At 40.8% G+C, this 18,760-nt stretch overlaps 1 long non-coding RNA gene across 11 annotated transcripts in view; it reads right to left on the reverse strand.

Moving 5' to 3' along the window:
• The window catches only part of LOC109437220 (uncharacterized), a 234,836-nt gene that overhangs the window by 113,870 nt on the left and 102,206 nt on the right, over positions 1–18,760 (reverse strand). For 9 of the 11 annotated variants that reach the window (XR_012497365.1, XR_012497362.1, XR_012497359.1 and 6 more), the window contains one exon: positions 1,552–1,646. The exons of the other annotated variants lie outside the window; for them this stretch is intronic. This is a non-coding gene — a long non-coding RNA (uncharacterized LOC109437220). The remainder of the gene's footprint in view (positions 1–1,551; positions 1,647–18,760) is intronic. 11 annotated transcript variants of the gene reach the window in all.

The following is an 18,760-nucleotide window of genomic DNA, read 5'->3' on the forward strand; positions in this document are numbered from 1 at the left end:
TTTCTGGATACCCCTCCCCATCATTTTAACATAGACACAGATTGGTTCAGCTAAATGGAGACCAGGCAGCATGTTAAGGGACATGAAAGGAAGAAAGAGCACAGAGAGGGCCTCCAAAGGATATGAAAAGTAGGAGAGCCTGTTGCCAGCTTATCCCAGTGCTGCATGTATCTATTAATCTAACGTTTCGTTTCGTTTCGTTTCGTTTTGTTCTGTTTTGTTTTGTTTTTCAGCCTCAGCTAGAAGTGCTACCACCTTTCCCCCTTTACTAGGGGACGCCAGAGACTAACTAAGCCAGAAGGACCTGACCTAATCAGAGGAAGCAAACTGGCCCTCAGACATATTTTGTTTGGCCTCTATAGCCACTTAAAATTTTGGATTGGATATTAACATGTAAAAATCATATTTTGTAGAAACATATAGATTTTTTGTTTTCCTTGGGGAAAAAAAAGAAAACAGAAGATCTGGCAATATTGTCCTGACACCTTCTCCTAGTGACAATTGACTGGCATTGGGAATAGGCTGCCTGTATCAGGCAGGAGTACATTCTCCAGTTTGTCACAGTTCCCTCTTCCCACCTTGCCCTACTATATACTCTGCCCATTCCACTCATTTAACAGTTTGTATTTCACTCACTTAACAGTTTGTTACCCAAAGTGTGTGAGCTCTGCACAAATCCAATACCCTCACTCTATAGATGAGGAAACTAAAGCCTACAGGGGAAATGATTTGATTAAGTTCACACAACAAGCTGTTGGCAGAGCCAGGACAGGAACTCTAGTAAATTACTGGTTTGTTTGTCAGTGTTTAGCATAAGGCGGGTCTTTTCAATACTATTGAATAAATGAATGTGTGAATTAATCGTCCATTTTTTTCTAACTAAGTTTGAAGGTTGCCCTATCTGTGCTATTCCAGCTCTACCTTTCATGTCGCCTCAAAGCACCTCCCCAGGAGCTAGCCTGGGCTTCATCTTCCTGGACCAGAACTTTCTGCCAATCTCTATGCAGTTGATGGCCATTCCCTGCTCCCAGAGGTAAGGAGTGAGAGGAGAGGCTGAGTGGCTTAAGCCAATCTGTGGACCACAGGAAATCCCTTCCCCTTGGCCAGTGATGGGCATTAGCCCATTCAAAGGCAGTGAGTCAGGAGCAAGTAGTCACTTGGTCCTCTAGGAAAGAGACTCCCTGGAAGTTGCTGACCACCATTTGGTTTGGGGACCAATTAAGTAGAGCTCTGGGTAGAGCCTCACTTGAAGTTGACATAATCCCTGGATCGTTCAGTTAGGGAGGCCAACCTACATTCTCTTTCTTGCTGAAGCCAAGTGGGACAGGTTTTCTGTCATTTGCAACATAAAGAGAGCTCCTGGGGACTGGGGCACTTCTGCAAAACAGTCTTTTCTAAGGAATGGAGGGTGTATGAATCTGAACTCTCTGGGTTGTCAGTGATGTATCCAACCGCCATCCTACCGAGCATCCGCTCAGCAAACATGCATGGGTCTCCTGCTCTGCGCTCGGTGCTGAGGTTGCAAACAAAACTAAGACGTACAGCACTTACCACCCAGTGAATAACAGAAGCAGATTTCCTTCTGGAAAGATGGGTAAGATTCAGCAGGAGAGGATGTCTTCGTAAGCCAGTTAAAGGAGCTTAGCCTAGTCAAAAGGGTAACATTTTGTGCGGGAATTAAAACAAACAAACAAATTATTTTCCAATATAAAAATAACACATTTGTTTAAAATAAGAAAACACTAAAAAATATAAATGTTTTAAATCACCCATAGGCCTGCAAATCAGAGTAATCATTTTAGCATTTTTGTTTGTTTCCTTCCGGTCTTTTTTCCTTTGCATAATTTTTTTACAATTTTATTTCAGTGTGGCAAGAACACTTCACATGAGATCTATCTTCTTAACAAATTTTTAAGTGTACAAGCATAAAATGGGACTGTCCCAGGAAAATTGGGATATATAGTTCCCTATTTCTAATCCCTAATATAAAATTATCTGATAAAAGCTACACTTGAAGATTTAGCTTAGGTTTGAAGTTAAGATGTGTCCCCTGCCCTCTACCCCAAATCTAATACAGTATTGTTGACTACCAGCAAGTTTTTGTGCAGATCTGTAGAACTTATTCATCTTGGATAAGTGAAACTTTATGCCCATTAATTAGTAACTCCCCATTTCCCCCTACCCCCAGCTCGGGAAACCACCATTCTCCTCTCTGTTTCTATGAGTTTGACTATTTTATATACCTCATATAAGTGGAATCTTACAGTACTTGTCCTTCTGTGACTAGCTTATTTCATTTAGTACAATGTCCTCAAGGTTCACCCATGTTGTCTCATATTGCAGAATTTCTTCTTTTTATAGCTGAACAGTATTCCATTATTTATATATATATATATATATATATATATATATATATAATATATATGTATTATATATATATAATTATATATAATCTTATATTCATATATATTATATATAATCTTGTATTCATATATATTATATATAATCTATATTATATATATATAATTACATTTTCTTTATTCATTCATGTCAGTGGACATTTAGGTTGTTTCCACATCTTGGCTATTGTGAATAATGCTGCAATGAACATGTGAGCGCTAATATCTCTTCAAGATCCTGATTTCAATTCTTTTGGATAAATACTCAGAAGTGGAATGGCTGAATCATAAGGTAGCTCTATTTTTAATTTTGGGGGGAACCATATATTGTTTTCCATAGCAGCTGCACTATTCTGCATCCCCACTAATAGTGCACAAGGGTTCCAATTTCTCTATACCCTTGCATAGTTTTTATTTTGGGGATTGTTCAAAAATTGTGATCCTCTTCCTCTCAACCTGTGGTGCCTGAGGTGGAGGCCTGTTTTCTTCTGACAACAGCTTTTGCAAGGTGCTGGGAGAACAGGCTTAAACAGTGGCACACACATGCAGCAGGTGGAAGGGAGAACAGGCCACACACTGGGTGGTGTTGAAGAAAGAACTTCACAGGTTTCCGTCATTTCCCATGGAAATCAGGCTCTGGCTCTCTTTCTCGAAGTGGGCCTATGAAAGATAAAACCCTGCCCTCTTGCTCCTCTGTAGCAAGCATGACTCCTGAAATTTGATGATGTTGTCCACGTTTTATTAGAGACTGGACCACTGAAGCAGGTGCAGCATGCCCCTGACTACTCCCTATGTCCTCTCTCACTTTCTGAGCTCTGACAGGAAGACGATCTATGGAGACAGCGCCACTCCCTGCGCTTCATGCATACACGTGAGGCAGCCTGCAGGTTTCGTCCACACGGCGACTCATGGAGACACACTCTGAGTCTGAGCTTGTGACCTATCAGCGCTCCACGGCATACAGCTCCCAAAGGTTTAGATTTGGGGTAGAGGGCAGGGGACACATCTTAACTTCAGACCTAAGTTAAATCTTCAAATTAGGTTTTATCAGAGAATTGGATATTGGAGATTAGAAATAGAGAACTATACATCCCAATTGTCCTGGGACAGTCCCAGTTTACGCTTGTTCTTCTGGCATAGTTATTAATAGTGTCCCCTTTCATTCTCAAATGTTTCCCAATTTGGACAGTAAGTTATACGGTGCTTGTGCAGATTAAGAAAATATGCACATATCTCAGTGGCTGGTGTAAAAATTGTTTTCTTTTTTGTTTGTTTGTTTGTTTGTTTTTAATCAAAGTTTATTGGGGTGACAATTGTTAGTAAAGTTACATAGATTTCAGGTGTACAATTCTGTATTACATCATCTATAAATCCCATTGTGTGTTCACCAACCAGAGTCAGTTCTCCTTCCATCACCATATATTTGATCCCCTTTACCCTCTTCTACCACACCCCTCCCCCCTTACCCTAAGGTAACCACTAAACTATTGCCTGTGTCTATGAGTTTTTGTTTCTCATTTGTTTGTCTTGTTCTTTTGTTGTTTTTGGTTTATATACCACATGTCAGTGAAATCATATGGCTCTCTGCTTTTTCTCTCTGACTTATTTCACTTAGCATTATAATATCAAGATCCATCCATGTTGTCACAAATGTTCCTATATCATCTTTTCTTACCGCCGAATAGTATTCCATTGTGGATATATACCACAACTTCTTTATCCATTCATCTATCGAAGGACATTTTGGTTGTTTCCATATCTTGGCCACCGTAAATAAAGCTGCAATGAACATTGGAGCACATGTGTCTTTATTGATAAATGTTTTCAGATTTTTTGGGTAGATACCCAGGAGAGGGATTGCTGGCTCATACAGTAATTCTATTCCTAATTTTTTGAGGAACCTCCACACTGCCTTCCACAGCGGCTGCACCAGTCTGCATTCCCACCAACAGTGTATGAGGGTTCCTTTTTCTCCACAGCCTCTCCAACACTTGTTACTATTTGTCTTGTTGATGATAGCCATTCTAACAGGGGTGAGGTGATATCTCATTGTGGTTTTTATTTGCGTTTCTCTGATGATTAGTGATGTTGAGCATTTTTTTCATATGTCTATTGGCTATTTCTATGTCCTCTTTGGAGAAATGTCTCTTCAAGTCCTCTGCCCAATTTTCAATTGGTTTGTTTGTTTTTTTGTTGTTGAGTTGCATAGGTTCCTTGCATATTTTCGATATTAGCCCCTTATCGGAGGCACTGTTGGCAAAAATCTTCTCCCATTCAGTTGGTTTTCTCTTTATTTTGTCGATGGTTTCTTTTGCTGTGCAGAAGATTTTAAGTTTGATATAGTCCCATTCATTTATTTTAGCTTTTACTTCCCTCGCCTTTGGAGTCAAATTCATAAAATGCTCTTTGAACCCAAGGTCCATAAGTTTAGTACCTATGTTTTCTTCTATGCAGTTTATTGTTTCAGGTCTTATGCTTAAGTCTTTGATCCATTTTGAATTAATTTTGGTACATGGTGACAGATAGCAGTCCAGTTTCATTCTTTTGCACGTGGCTTTCCAATTCTCCCAGCACCATTTATTGAAGAGGCTGTCTTTTCTCCATTGTATGTTTTTTGCTTCTTTGTCAAAAATTATCTGTCCATATTTATGTGGTTTTATTTCTGGGTTCTCAATTCTATTCCATTGGTCTATGTGTCTGTTTTTCTGCCAATACCATGCTGTTTTGATTATTGTAGCCCTGTAGTACAAGCTAAAGTCAGGGAGTGTGATACCTCCAGCATTGTTCTTTTTTCTTAAGATTGCTTTGGCTATTCGGGGTCTTTTGTGGTTCCAAACAAATCTGATGATTTTTTGTTCTATTTCTTTAAAAAATGCCATTGGGATTTTGATGGGGATTGCATTAAATCTGTATATTGCTTTGGGTAACATGGCCATTTTAACTATGTTGATTCTTCCAATCCATGAGCACGGAATGTCTCTCCATTTCTTCGTGTCTTCTTCAATTTCTTTTAAAAATGTCTTATAGTTTTCAGCATATAGGTCTTTCACATCCTTGGTCCAGTTTATCCTAGGTATTTTATTCTTTTTGCTGCAATTGCAAAACAAATTCTTGTTTTTATTTCTTTTTCTGAGATTTCATTGTTAGTATATAGGAATGCAATGGACTTTTGTACATTGACTTTGTAGACTGCAACATTACTGTATTCGTTGATTGTTTCTAATAGCTTTTTGGTGGACTCTTTAGGGTTTTCTATATATAGAATCATGTCATCTGCAAAGAGTGATAATTTAACTTCTTCATTCCCAATTTGGATGCCTTTTATTTCTTTCTCTTGCCTGATTGCTCTGGCGAGGACTTCCAACACTATGTTGAAAAGCAGAGGTGATAGAGGACAGCCCTGTCGTGTTCCTGAACGTAGAGCCAAGGGCTTCACTTTTTCACCGTTAATTATGAGATTAGCTGAGGGTTTGTCATATATGGCCTTTGTTATGTGAAGGTATTTTCCTTCAATACCTATTTTATTAAGTGTTTTATTCATAAATGGATGGTGTATCTTGTCAAATGCTTTTTCTGCATCAATTGATATAATCATATGATTTTTGTCCTTTATTTTGTCTACGTGATGGATTTACGTATGTTGAACCATCCTTGTGCCCCGGGGATGAACCACACTTGGTCGTGATGAATAATCTTTTTAATGCATTGTTGTATTCGATTTGCTAGAATTTTATTTAGGATTTTTGTATCGGTATTCATCAGAGATATTGGTCTGTAGATTTCTTTTTTTGTGCTGTCCTTACCAGGTTTTGGTATAGGGTAATGTTGGCCTCATAAAATGAGTTAGGGAGTACTGTCTCTTCTTCAATTTTTTGGAAGAATTTGAGCAGGATTGGTATTAGATCCTCTTTGAAGGTTTGGTAGAATTCACTATTGAAGCCATCTGGTCCCGGACTTTTGCTTTTGGGAAGTTTTGGATGACTGATTCAATTTCGTTACTGGTGAGCTGTCTGTTTAGATTTTCCAATTCTTCGTGGTTCAGCCTAGTAAGGCTTTATGTTTCTAAGAACTTGTCCATTTCTTCTAGGTTATTGAATCTGGTGGCATATAGTCCTTCATAGTATTCTTGAATGATCCTTTGTATTTCTGTTGCATCTGTGATAACTTCCCCTTTTTCATTTCTGATTTTGTTTATTAATGTCTTTACTCTTTTTATCTTAGTGAGCCTAGCCAAGGGTTTGTCAATTTTGTTAATTTTTTCAAAGAACCAGCTCTTTGTCACATGAATTGTTTCTATTGTCTCTTTGTTCTCTATTTCATTTAGTTCTGCTCTGATTTTTATTATTTCCTTTCTTCTGCTGACATTTGGTTTCATTTGTTCTTCTTTTTCTAGTTCTTTAAGGTGTAATGTGAGGTTATTTATTGGGAATTTTTCTTGTTTCTTGAGTTAGGCCTGTAAAGATATAAATTTGCCTCTTAAAACTGCGTTCGCTGCATCCCAAAAATTTTGGTAGGATGTATTTTCATTGTCATTTGTTTCTATGTATCTTTTGATCTCTCCTCTAATTTCTTCTTTGACCCAGTCCTTCTTTAAAAGTATGTTGTTTAATCTCCATGAATTTGTGGATTTCCCTGCTTTCTTTTTGCAGTTGATATCCAATTTCAAAGCCTTGTGATCAGAGAACATGCTTGGTCTGATTTCAATCTTCTTAAATTTGCTGAGGTTAGTTTTATATCCCAATATATGGTCTATCCTTGAGAATGTTCCATGTACATTAGAAAAAAATGCATAGTCTGAAGTTTTAGGATGAAGTGCTCTATATATGTCAATTATGTCCATTTCATCTAATGTGTCATTTAGGGCTGCTATTTCGTTATTTATTTTCTGTTTGGATGATCTATCCATAGCAGTCAATGATGTATTTAGGTCCCCTAGTATAATTGTGTTTTGGTCAATTTCTCCCTTTAGTTCTGTTAGTAGTTGCTTGGTATATTTCGGTGCTCCCTGGTTGAGGGTATAAATAGTGACGACTGTTATGTCTTCTTGTTGTATAGTCCCCTTTACCATTATGAAATGTCCATCTTTGTCTTGTTACCTTTTTCACCCTGAAGTCTGTTTCATCTGATATCATTTTGGCTACACCTGATTTTCTCTGGATACCATTTGCTTGGAGTGTCAATTTCCACCCTTTCACTTTGAGTCTATGCTTGTCCTTGTAGCTGAGATGCATCTCTTGGAGACAGCATATGGTTGGGTTTAGTTTTTCGATCCAATCTGCTACTCTGTGCCTTTTGATTGGTGAGTTCAGTCCATTTACATTTAGGGTGATTATTGATATGTGAGGAATTCCTGTCATTCTATCTTTAGTTTTCTGGTAAGGCTGCGTCTCCATTGTTTCTTTGCCTTTTATTGTTGTCTATTATTTCTGTGTGGTGGTATTCTATGATGTTTCCATCTATTTCTTCTTTTATTACAGTATATATTTCAGTTTTGGGTTTTTGTTTTTGAGTGGTTACCCTTAAGTTTATGGAAAAAAATGTTTGATATTTAGAGTATTCCATTTTCTTCAGCATGCTTACTTTCTCCATTCCCATATTCCAGTTCAGGCCTTTACTCTCCCCCATTTTATGTTTTGGTTGCCACAAATTGTCCCTGTTGATGGTGGTCGAATAGCCTCCTTTAGTATTTCTTGTAGTGCAGGTCGTGTGTTAGAAAATTCCCTCAGCTTCTGTATGTCTGGAAAGGTCTTTATTCCTCCTTCACAGCTAAAGGATATCTTTGCTGGGTATATTATTCTTGGCTCATAATTTCTCTCTTTCAATAGCTTGAATATTTGGTTCCACTCCCTCCTGGCTTGTAGAGTTTCTGCTGAGAAATCTGATGATAATCTAATGGGCTTTCCATTGTTGATTACCGTCTTCTTTTCCCTGGCTGTCTTGAGGATTCTTTCTTTGTCATTCACTTTTGACAGCTTCAATACAATGTGCCTTGGAGGCCTGTTGGGGTTGAGGTAATTAGGTGTTCTATTTGATTCTTGGATTCAGGGATCCAGTTCTTTCCACAAGTTTGGGAAGTTCTCATCGACTGTTTGAGTAAACTCTCTGTTCCCTTCTCTCTTTCTTGTCTTTCTGGTATGCCCATTATTCTTATATTGCTCTTTCTGATGGAGTCAGAAAGTTCTTGTAGAGTTTTTCATTTTTTAAGTCTCAAGTCTCTTTCTTCCTCCATCCATGTCATTTCCAGGTTTCTATCTTTGATGTCCTCCATCTGGTCAACTCTACTACCTAAGCTGGCTATTTCATTCTTAATTCCTTTTATTGAGTTCTTAATCTCCAGAAATTCTATTTGGTTCTTTTTTAAAATTTCAATCTCTTTGGTAAAACGTTCATGTTGTTCTTTGATTGTGTTTCTGAGTTCATTGAACTTCCTGTCTGTGTTTTCTTGCATCTCGTTGAGTTTTTTCAGAACTGCCATCTTCAATTCTCTGTCATTTAAGTCACATGTTTCCATATCTTTAAGGTCATTTTCTGGAGGCTTTCACTTTCTTTCTGAGCTGTCTTGTTGCCTTGGTTATTCGTGGCAATTAGTGATTTATTATTTCTCTTCCTAGACATCTACAGGAGTGGGTTCTGCAACAGGTTGATAGGAAGAGGTCTTTCTTTTGTTTTCCAGTACTTGTTGGTAGAATGTTTTATTTTCTCTCCTACTGCAGCATTTTTTTCTCTCTCATGCTGTAGTGGTATGTTTTCTCTGCACTATTCCAGCTTCTCACACAATGGGGGGGATTCCCTGGAAGGCGGGCTTCTCCTCTGTTAACAGTTTGCCTGGGTCATAGGGCAGTGCGTCGCTGTGGAGATGTGGAGAGCTTTTGAAGTTCCAAAGCTCTTCCTGCACCAGATTCAGAGCCCATGAGTCAGCAGTTCTGTTTACTCCTGCAGGGATCCTCCCAGATAGGTGGGGTTAGGGGCGGGGTGAGTTGTGAGAATTGGCCCAGAGCAATGGCTGCGACCACCACCACAGCCCGTCCTGCTTCCACAGCTCCGACCCCTTTGCCGGAATTAGTTGGGCTGTGAATCTGTGTCTGCGGACCACAGTTCTCAGAACTGCAAATATTCTGTTCTTTTGATCTGACACTGCTACTGTTCTGCATCTAGCACTGGGCAGGTGGGGGCAGAGTGAGCTCTTGGAGGGTAGGGAGGTGGCGGCTTATCTCAGTGCCTAAAGCTTCTGTTCTCTGGGGCAGTGAGGGCTTAAACCACCATTTTCAGCCTTCTTCCCTCAGTCTTTGCTCTGAGGTCTCTGCCGTGAGCGATGGGTCAGCTTTGTTATATGCTGTCCCCTCAGCTATGTGGGCCATAAACAGGCCTAGCAGTCCAAGTTCTTCCCTCTACCACAGCTAAAGTAGTTCCAGGATGCAGCAAACTCGGAGCACTGAGCTAGGTCTGTGTCCTGCACCCGCCCAGCTCCATCTCCGCACTTCTCTCTTCCCTCCTCCCCTGCCTGCGCAATTTTCCCACCTTTAGGTTAACTCAGTAGTGAGACTCTTCGTCTTGCCTGTCTGCTGTGTAGGGAGTCCTTTGTGGAGTTATAGTTTTTCAATTTGTTGTAAATTCCATGGGAGATTCCAGAGGCTCACCTCACACCGCCATTTTGATGATGTCTCTCAAAAAATTTTTTCTTCACTAACGGGACTCTGCTCATCATGCAGAACAACTAAGAGACTCGTGGAAGGATTACTTGAAGTTGGGGAAATTGGGCGAGCAGGAGAAAAGGGAAGGGAGCGGAGTGGAGACATAGCCCGCATCAGAGGCTGTGGAGACGTGGCCCGCGAAACGCAGCTGACATCCACAGCTGCAGAGATGCAGAGGATCCCAGGACGGAACAGAGAACACAAAAGCCAGGAGGTGGGCTCTTTCCCTGCGTCCCACAGCTGATCTCTCCCGCACACGGAGCAGCATATCCCGCATTTGAGGCAATAACCTCAGCTGAGACCTCCAGCTGGGCCCTAGGTTAGACAAAGGACACAAACTCCATACCTGGGCCCCTCCCCCGCTCTTCCAATCCTACCCCCACCCTTCCAGAGACTTAAACTGGCCCCTGAACTTAAGAGTAGTGTCAGATTACAGAGGAGCCTTAGTGCTCAGGCTCTGGGAAGACCAGCATGCAGCTCTGACCCAGGGAAGAGGCTGGGAACAAGTGTGATTTTTGCTGGACTAAGAGAGAAGAGACTCCTCCACCCCCAGCCACCACTTTTTCTGGCCTGCGGGAAGAGTGTGGCACAGGTGGTCTAGGAGAAAGAAGACCCCTCCATCCTCAGCCCCCGCCCTTTCTGGCCTGCCTAGGGCAGGGCAGTTACAACTGCAGAGGCACTCCCAGGGATCAGCAGTAGGCGGCAGACGCAGCTCCCAGCTTTCAGCAGCTCAGAAATCTCCCGCCCACCACACACACACACACGGAAGAAGTACTCTAAGACTCAGGAGAACTGGGCACAGGGCTGCTGGTGCTACTCTCAGTGTGCATATGTGCAGGCAAGGGCAGAAACTGCACTGACTTTGTAGAAACTACAATCCAGACCCCTCAGCCACACTCATCTAAATCTGCAATCCCAACGTCACTCTGGGTACCAGGTGACCGGCTCTGCCTGCACAATACACAGAGGACTCTTTGGTACAGCAGAGGACAACCTGGAGATTACTTGGTGGGCTTAAGCCAAGACTGGTGCTGCTTTTTTTGTTTTGTTTTGTTTTGTTTTGTTTTGTCTTTATATCTTTGATATCTTTGCCTGTGTTCGAAGGCTAACTCAAGAAGAAACAGAAAACCTGAACAGACTGATTACCACCAGGGAAATTGAATCAGTAATCAACAAACTCCCAACAAACAAAACCCCTGGACCAGATGGCTTTACAGGTGAATTTTACAAAACGTTCAAAAAAGAATTATCACCTATTCTCCTCAAGCTCTTCCAAAAAATCCAGAAGGAGGGAAAGCTCCCAAACACTTTTTACAAAGCCACTATCACCCTGATCCCAAAATCAGACAAAGACACCACAAAAAAAGAAAACTACAAGCCGATATCTCTAATGAACATAGATGCAAAAATCCTCAACGAAATATTAGCAAACAGAATTCAGCAATACATTAAAAAGATCATACACCATGATCAAGTGGGATTCATCCCTGGTATGCAAGGGTGGTTCAACATCCGCAAATCAATTAATGTGATACACCACATTAACAAAATGAAAAATAAAAATCACATGATCATATCAATAGACGCAGAAAAAGCATTTGATAAAATCCAGCAGCCATTTATGATAAAAACCCTTAAGAAAGTGGGAATAGAGGGATCATATCTCAACATAATAAAAGCCATATATGATAAACCCACAGCTAACATCATACTCAATAGGGAAAAGCTAAAACCATTCCCCTTAAGATCAGGAACAAGGCAAGGTTGTCCACTTTCTCCACTTCTATTCAACGTAGTGCTGGAAGTTCTAGCCACAGCAATCAGACAAGAAAAAGAAATAAAAGGCATCCAAATCAGTAAGGAGGAAGTAAAACTGTCATTATATGCGGATGACATGATACATAGAAATGACATGATATATAGAGAACCCTAAAGACCCACCAAGAAACTATTAGAGCTGATAGATGAATTTAGTAAAGTAGCAGGATACAAAATTAATATTCAGAAATCAGTTGCATTTGTATATACCAATAATAAAACATCAGAAGGAGAAATTCAAAAAACAATCCCATTTACAATTGCTCCAAAGACTATAAAATATCTGGGAATAAATTTAACCAAAGAAGTAAAAGATCTATACTCAGAAAATTATGAGATACTGAAGAAAGAAATGACAGAAGGCACAAATAGATGGAAACACATACCATGTTCATGGATAGGAAGAATTAATATAGTTAAAATGTCCATACTGCCTAAGGCAATATACATATTCAATGCAATTCCTATCGAACTACCAACGACGTTTTTCACAGAAATAGAATATATATGATGTAATACAGAATTGTACACCTGAAATCTATGTAATTTTACTAACAATTGTCACCCCAATAAATTTAATAAAATAAAATTAAAAAAAAAAAAAAAGAAATAGAATATATAATCCTAAAATTTACATGGGACCATAAAAGACCCCGGATAGCCTCAGCAATCTTGAGAAATAAGAACAAAGTGGGAAGTATAATGCTACCTGACATCAAACTATACTACAAAGCTACAGTAATCAAAACAGCATGGTACTGGCATAAAAACAGCCACATAGATCAATGGAACAGAATAGAGAGTCCAGAAATAAATCCATGCTATATGGCCATTTAATCTATGACAATTGAAGCAAAAATGTATGGTTGGGTAAAGACAGTCTATTCAATAAATGGTGCTGGGAAACCTGGACAGACACATGCAAAAAAAATGAAGCTGGACCACCTCCTTACACCATATACAAAACTAATTCAAAATGGCTTAAAGACTTAAATCTAAGAGCTGAAACCATAAAATTCCTAGAAAAAAATATAGGAAGAAACTTCACAGACATTACCCAGAGTAAGATTTTTACTGATATATCCCCCCTGCACAAGGGAAGTAAGAGAAAAAATAAACATGTGGGATTACATCAAACTAAAAAGCTTTTTCACAGCAAAGGAAACCATCAATAAAACAAAAAGGGATCCTACTGAATGGGAAAAGATATTTGACAATGATATATCTGATAAGAGGTTAATATCACAAATTTATAGAAAACTCACTCAACTCAACTCCAAAAAAATAACCCAATTAAAAAATGTGCAGAGGACATGAAGAGACATTTTTCTAAAAAGGACATACAGATGGCAAACAGACATATGAAAAAATGCTCAACCTCACTAACCATTAGAGAAATGCAAATAAAAACCACAGTGAAATACCACCTCACCCCAGTCAAAATACCTATCATCAATAAATCAACAAACAACAAGTGCTGGCACGGATGTGGAGAAAAGGGAACCCTTGTGCACTGTTGGTGGGATTGCAGATTGGTGCAGCCACTATGGAAAACAGTTTGGAGGTATCTCAAAAACCTGAAAATGGAACTACCTTATGATCCAGCAATCCCACTCCTAGGTATCTATCCGGAGAAATCCAAAACTCCAATTCAAAAATCTTTATGCACTCCTATGTTTATTGCAGCACTATACACAATAGCCAAGACCTGGAAACGACCGAAATGCCCATCGGTAGATGACTGGATTAAGAAACTGTGGTACATTTATACAATGGAGTACTACGCAGCCATAAAGAAGGAAGACATCTTACCATTTACAACAACATAGATGGACCTGGAGAACATTATGTTAAGTGAAATAAGTCAAAAAGAGAAAGACAAATACCATATGATCTCACTTACATGTGGAATCTAAAGAAAAGAATAAGTGAATGAACTAATCAGAAACGGTTTTGGAGACAGAGGAAAAACTGAGGGTTGCTAGATGGGAGGGGGGTGGGGATAAAAGGGAAGGTGAGGGGATTAGAAAACAGTCAGTAACCACAAGATGGCCATGAGGTTTTGAAAATTAATTTGGGAAATGAAATCAATAATGTTGTAAAGATTTTGTAGGTTATCTGATGGACACTTGTCTCATTAGGGAGACCACCTCAGGGATGATGTAGATGCCTGATCACTGCACTGTACACCTGAAGCTGAAGCTGAACAATAATAAATGTCAACTACAAGTTTATATATATATAGAATATATTATATACCTACAAGAAGCGGAGTACAGCATTAGGAATAGAGACAGTGGAAATGTAATGGCTGTGTGCGATATCAGAGGGATAGTGGATGGGGGGAGGGGGGTTCACACAGTGTGAGGGATATAAATGATAAATGTCTAAATATTACTTTGTCTTGTGCACCTGAAAGTAATAAAAAATATTTAAAAATTTTAAAGAAGCATGTGAGGACACTAAAATAAACTGTTATCCACTACTGCCTTTTCCTCAATTTATCTTGTACCCATGTCTCTTAGGACAGAGGGGGGAAATGGTATATGACTGACTAGACACATTAATGTGAGTCAAAAGGCTATCAAGTGAGGTTTCAGATTTTTAACTCTTTGCAAAACATCAATTAATACACACTGAACTCACCAAAGACTCTAAATTTTTATAAATTAAGAATGTCATTTGATTAAATGGACTAAAAAATCTTTCAAAAAAAATTTTTTTTCTCATAATGAGACTATACTGAAAACAGAAAACTGGGTAAACCAAAGATAACAAAAAGACTCATAGAAAAAAAAAAAGAATGAAAATGGCAGGAGGAGGAGTGTTGTCAGAAGAATGGAAGAGGATGCTCAAGAGCATGTAATGGTGGAGGGGGAGGGGGAGTGATATGACTTGGATTACCAAACCCCTTCCAGAAGGCACAAGTGTCATGGCTTATCAATCCCTGGTTTTAGCGGAAGTCACTGTAACCACAGGGAGTTCCAAGCAAAGAAGCAGAAGGTGAGTCCTACAGGGAGGTACCTCAGGGAACATGCTGCTCAATTAAGCCATCACCCAGCTCCCAGATGGCACCCAAACAGTCTTGGGCCCTCTCTAACTTCAACTTCTAAGTCTGAACCTCTCACCTTGACTTGAACCTCCAGATTTGCTCCAAAGGCCCCCAACTTCTGACCTCAGCCCTCAGCCCCTTGTTCAGCCACATTGCATCCTTCACACCTGCCTCTCAGCTCCAGCTGGCAGGACTCTCCATAGGCATCTTCCCAATGACAGATGAGTCTCCCACTTTGCTATCCAGCTCTACCTAGGACCTCCCAGCTTTAGGCTCCCATAGTAATGATGTCACTGTGCCTCCCAGCTTCTTGATCAAGAGCTGCACGCTGGACAAAACTGTAACCTCCATGGTTTTCCTTCTGGAATCCCATCTTTTGCCCACCATAAACTCCTGTCCCATCTTTAATATTTTCCACTGGATCCTTCCCTTCACTACCAGAACTTTGCATGTTTTTTCATTTACTCATTCATTCATTGATTCATTCATTTAGTGTTAATTAGGGGCCTGTCAGGGTGCCAGGCAGAGGATGTGGGTCTTCCTTTCCTTTGCATGTCAATGCTATCTCCTGCCACTCTGCTCTCCTTCCTAATCTTACCTCTCCAGGAAATGACCTGTTTTCAGCTCCCATTTACTTGCTCCCACTCTGCAGTCTTCTGCCCCCACTAATAGACTAAAACTGCCCCTGCTGTGTTCACCAGTGACCTCCTGGTTGCCAGACCCTGGTACTATCCCAGCCTCTTGACCTCAGCATCATTGGCCACTGCCAACCATCTCTTTTCAACTCTTGGTGACCTGGGCACTGCCTCACCTGGCTCTTCCCTTCCCTCTCTGACTTCTTCCTGCATCTCACCTCCACCTACCCAGGATCTCCCATGTGTCTTGAGAGTACACTGACCTATCCCTAGCGTTGACTTTGTTGTCTGGCCCAGCATCTGGCCTGTCCTTGAGGAGAATGATAGGCTTACCTATGACTCTGGTGGCTTGTGCACAAAGCTCCTCAGGGATATTCTTGTCATGTTCCTTTAGAATTTTTATAAGACTCAGTGAGGAGTTTGGTGTGTTGTTAGAGCCAGAAACTCCAAAGGTAAATAAATAGAGTCTATCACATAAGCACTTAACTTACATGAATTCAAATGTTTGAACTCCACAAGAGGGAGAAATGCCAAAATTTACCTATGTTGGTCCTTTGGCAATTATGCTCGCCTTCCCACCCAAGGAGTATTTGCCCCACAATGAGTCTGTGAGGCTAGACACTTGAATCTGCTCTCTCTGTGTCTTTCTCAGTGTGGGGATCTTGCTGAGCTAAGTATTATTGTGGTGCTTAAAAGTAAACATTTTTCAAACATGCCACATAATGTTACCTTGTGTGGTGCGTACCTGAAGAATAAGCTATGTCATCCATGCTGAGGGAAACTGTCAATGTTGGACCATTCACAGGGATGGTCTGTTATTGTTCTATCATAACTTTCTATGAGTTTTTCACCCTTTCTGTTAACTTCAGACCTAACTGTGGCCACGCAGCAGCCTAACCGTTTGTTTCCTTGTACTTGCCCCCAAAGAAAGGAGTCTGTGAGATGGATCCTTTCAGGGACTTGGCTAAATCTTTGTGATTGCACGGCATGTCTGCCTGTTTGGCCCCAAAAAGATGGCTGGTCAGCCAATGACAAGTAAGATTCTCCATGGTGGGGGACAACTCAAGCCAGGCGCAGTCGAGTGGTGACCAACAGGGGAACCCACAGGGTTTATAGAGGTGGGCACAGCCCCCCACCTTCCCCAGGCTAAGAAAAGCCTCAGCCTCTGTGGCTGCATTCCTTCATAAAACCTGCAAGGGAAGAGATTCAATGATGTGCTCTCCATCTATTCATATGTATATAGGTTTTGTCCCTTGGGGAAGTACAAACATCCTGAGACTTACGGTCCAGCTGCCTGCAGGCAAGGGTGATTGGCTTGAATCAGTTTTCTATTATAGTGTATGGAATTCACAGATCTTGAGATTGACAAGCTTTATCTCCTTCACTTCTCCAACTAACTAATAAAAGCTGATAATTCCACAAAGGAAAACTATAACTCCACAAAGGACTCCCTGCACAGCAGACAGGCAAGATGAAGAGTCTCACTACTGAATTCACCTAAACGTGGAAAAATTGCACAATCAGGGGAAGAGGGAAGGGAGAAGTGCAGAGACAGAGAAGCGCAGACACAGGACGCAGGCCTAGCACAGTGCTCCGAGCTCGCTGCTTCCGGGACCTATCCCAGCTGCGGGAGAGGGAAGAACTCGGACTGCTAGGGCTCCACTTATGGCCCACAGGGCTGAGGGGGCAGCATATAACACGGCTGAACCCAACGCTCACGGCAGAGACCTCGGAGAAAAGACTGAGGGAAGAAGGCTGAAAACAGTGGTTTAAGCCTTCACTGCCACAGAGAGCGGAAACCTTAGGCACTGAGACTAGCCGCCCCCTCCCTACCCTCCCAAAGCTCGCCACCCCACCCAGCCCAGTGCTAGAAGCGGAACAGTACCAGTGTCAGATCAAGAGAACAGAATATTTGCAGTTCCGAGAACTGGTCCGCAGACACACATTCGCAGCCCAACTAGTTCCGGCAAAGGGGACGGAGCTGAAGAAGTAGGGCCGGCTGTGGTGGTGGTCGCAGCCATTGCTCACTGGGCCACCTCTCACAACCCACCCCATCCCTGTCCCCACCTATCTGGGCAGATCCCTGCAGGAGTAAACAGAACTGCTGAAACATATGGGCTCTGAATCTGGTACAGGAAGAGCTTTGGAACTTCAAAAAGCTCTCCGCATACCCACCGGGACACTGCGCCCTGTAACCTAGACAAACTATTAACAGAGGAGAAGCCTGTCTCCCAGGGAATCCCCCCATTGTGTGAGAAGCTGGAATAGTGCAGAGAAAACATACCACTACAGCGTGAGAGAGAAAAAAATGCTGCAGTAGGAGAGAAAATAAAACATTTTACCAACACATACTGGAAAACAAAAGAAAGACTTCTTCCTATCAACCGGTTGCAGAACCGACTCCTGTAATTGTGTAGGAAGAGAAATAATAAATCATTAATTGCCACGAATAACCAAGGCAACAACAGCTCAGAAAGAAAGTGAAAAGCCTCCAGAAAATGACCTTAAAGATATGGAAATATGTGACTTAAATGACAGAGTATTGAAGATGGCAGTTCTGAAAAAACTCAACGAGATGCAAGAAAACACAGAAAGGCAGTTTAATGAACTCAGAAACACAATCAAAGAACAGCATGAGCATTTAACGAAAGAGATTGAAATTTTAAAACAGAACCAAATAGAATTTCTGGAGATTAAAAACTCAATAAAAGAAATTAAGAATGAAATAACCAGCTTAGGTAGTAGAGTTGAACAGATGGAGGAGAGAACCAGTGACATCAAAGATAGAAACCTGGAAATGACACGATGGAAGAAGAAAGACGTGAGACTTAAAAGAAACGAAAGAATTCCACAAGAACTTTCTGACTCCATCAGAAAGAGCAATATAAGAATAATGGGCATACCAGAAAGACAAGAAAGAGAGAAGGGAACACAGAGTATACTCAAACAAAGAGTCGATGAGAACTTCCCAAACTTGTGGAAAGAACTGGATCCCTGAATCCAAGAATCAAATAGAACACCTAATTACCTCAACCCCAACAGGCCTCCAAGGCACATTGTATTGACGCTGTCTAAAATGAACGACAAAGAAAGAATCCTCAAGGCAGCCAGGGAAAAGAAGATGGTAACTTACAACGGAAAGCTCATTAGATTATCATCAGATTT

This window comes from Rhinolophus sinicus, linkage group LG06, assembly GCF_036562045.2.
Source record: "Rhinolophus sinicus isolate RSC01 linkage group LG06, ASM3656204v1, whole genome shotgun sequence".
Taxonomy (NCBI): Eukaryota; Metazoa; Chordata; class Mammalia; order Chiroptera; family Rhinolophidae; genus Rhinolophus; species Rhinolophus sinicus.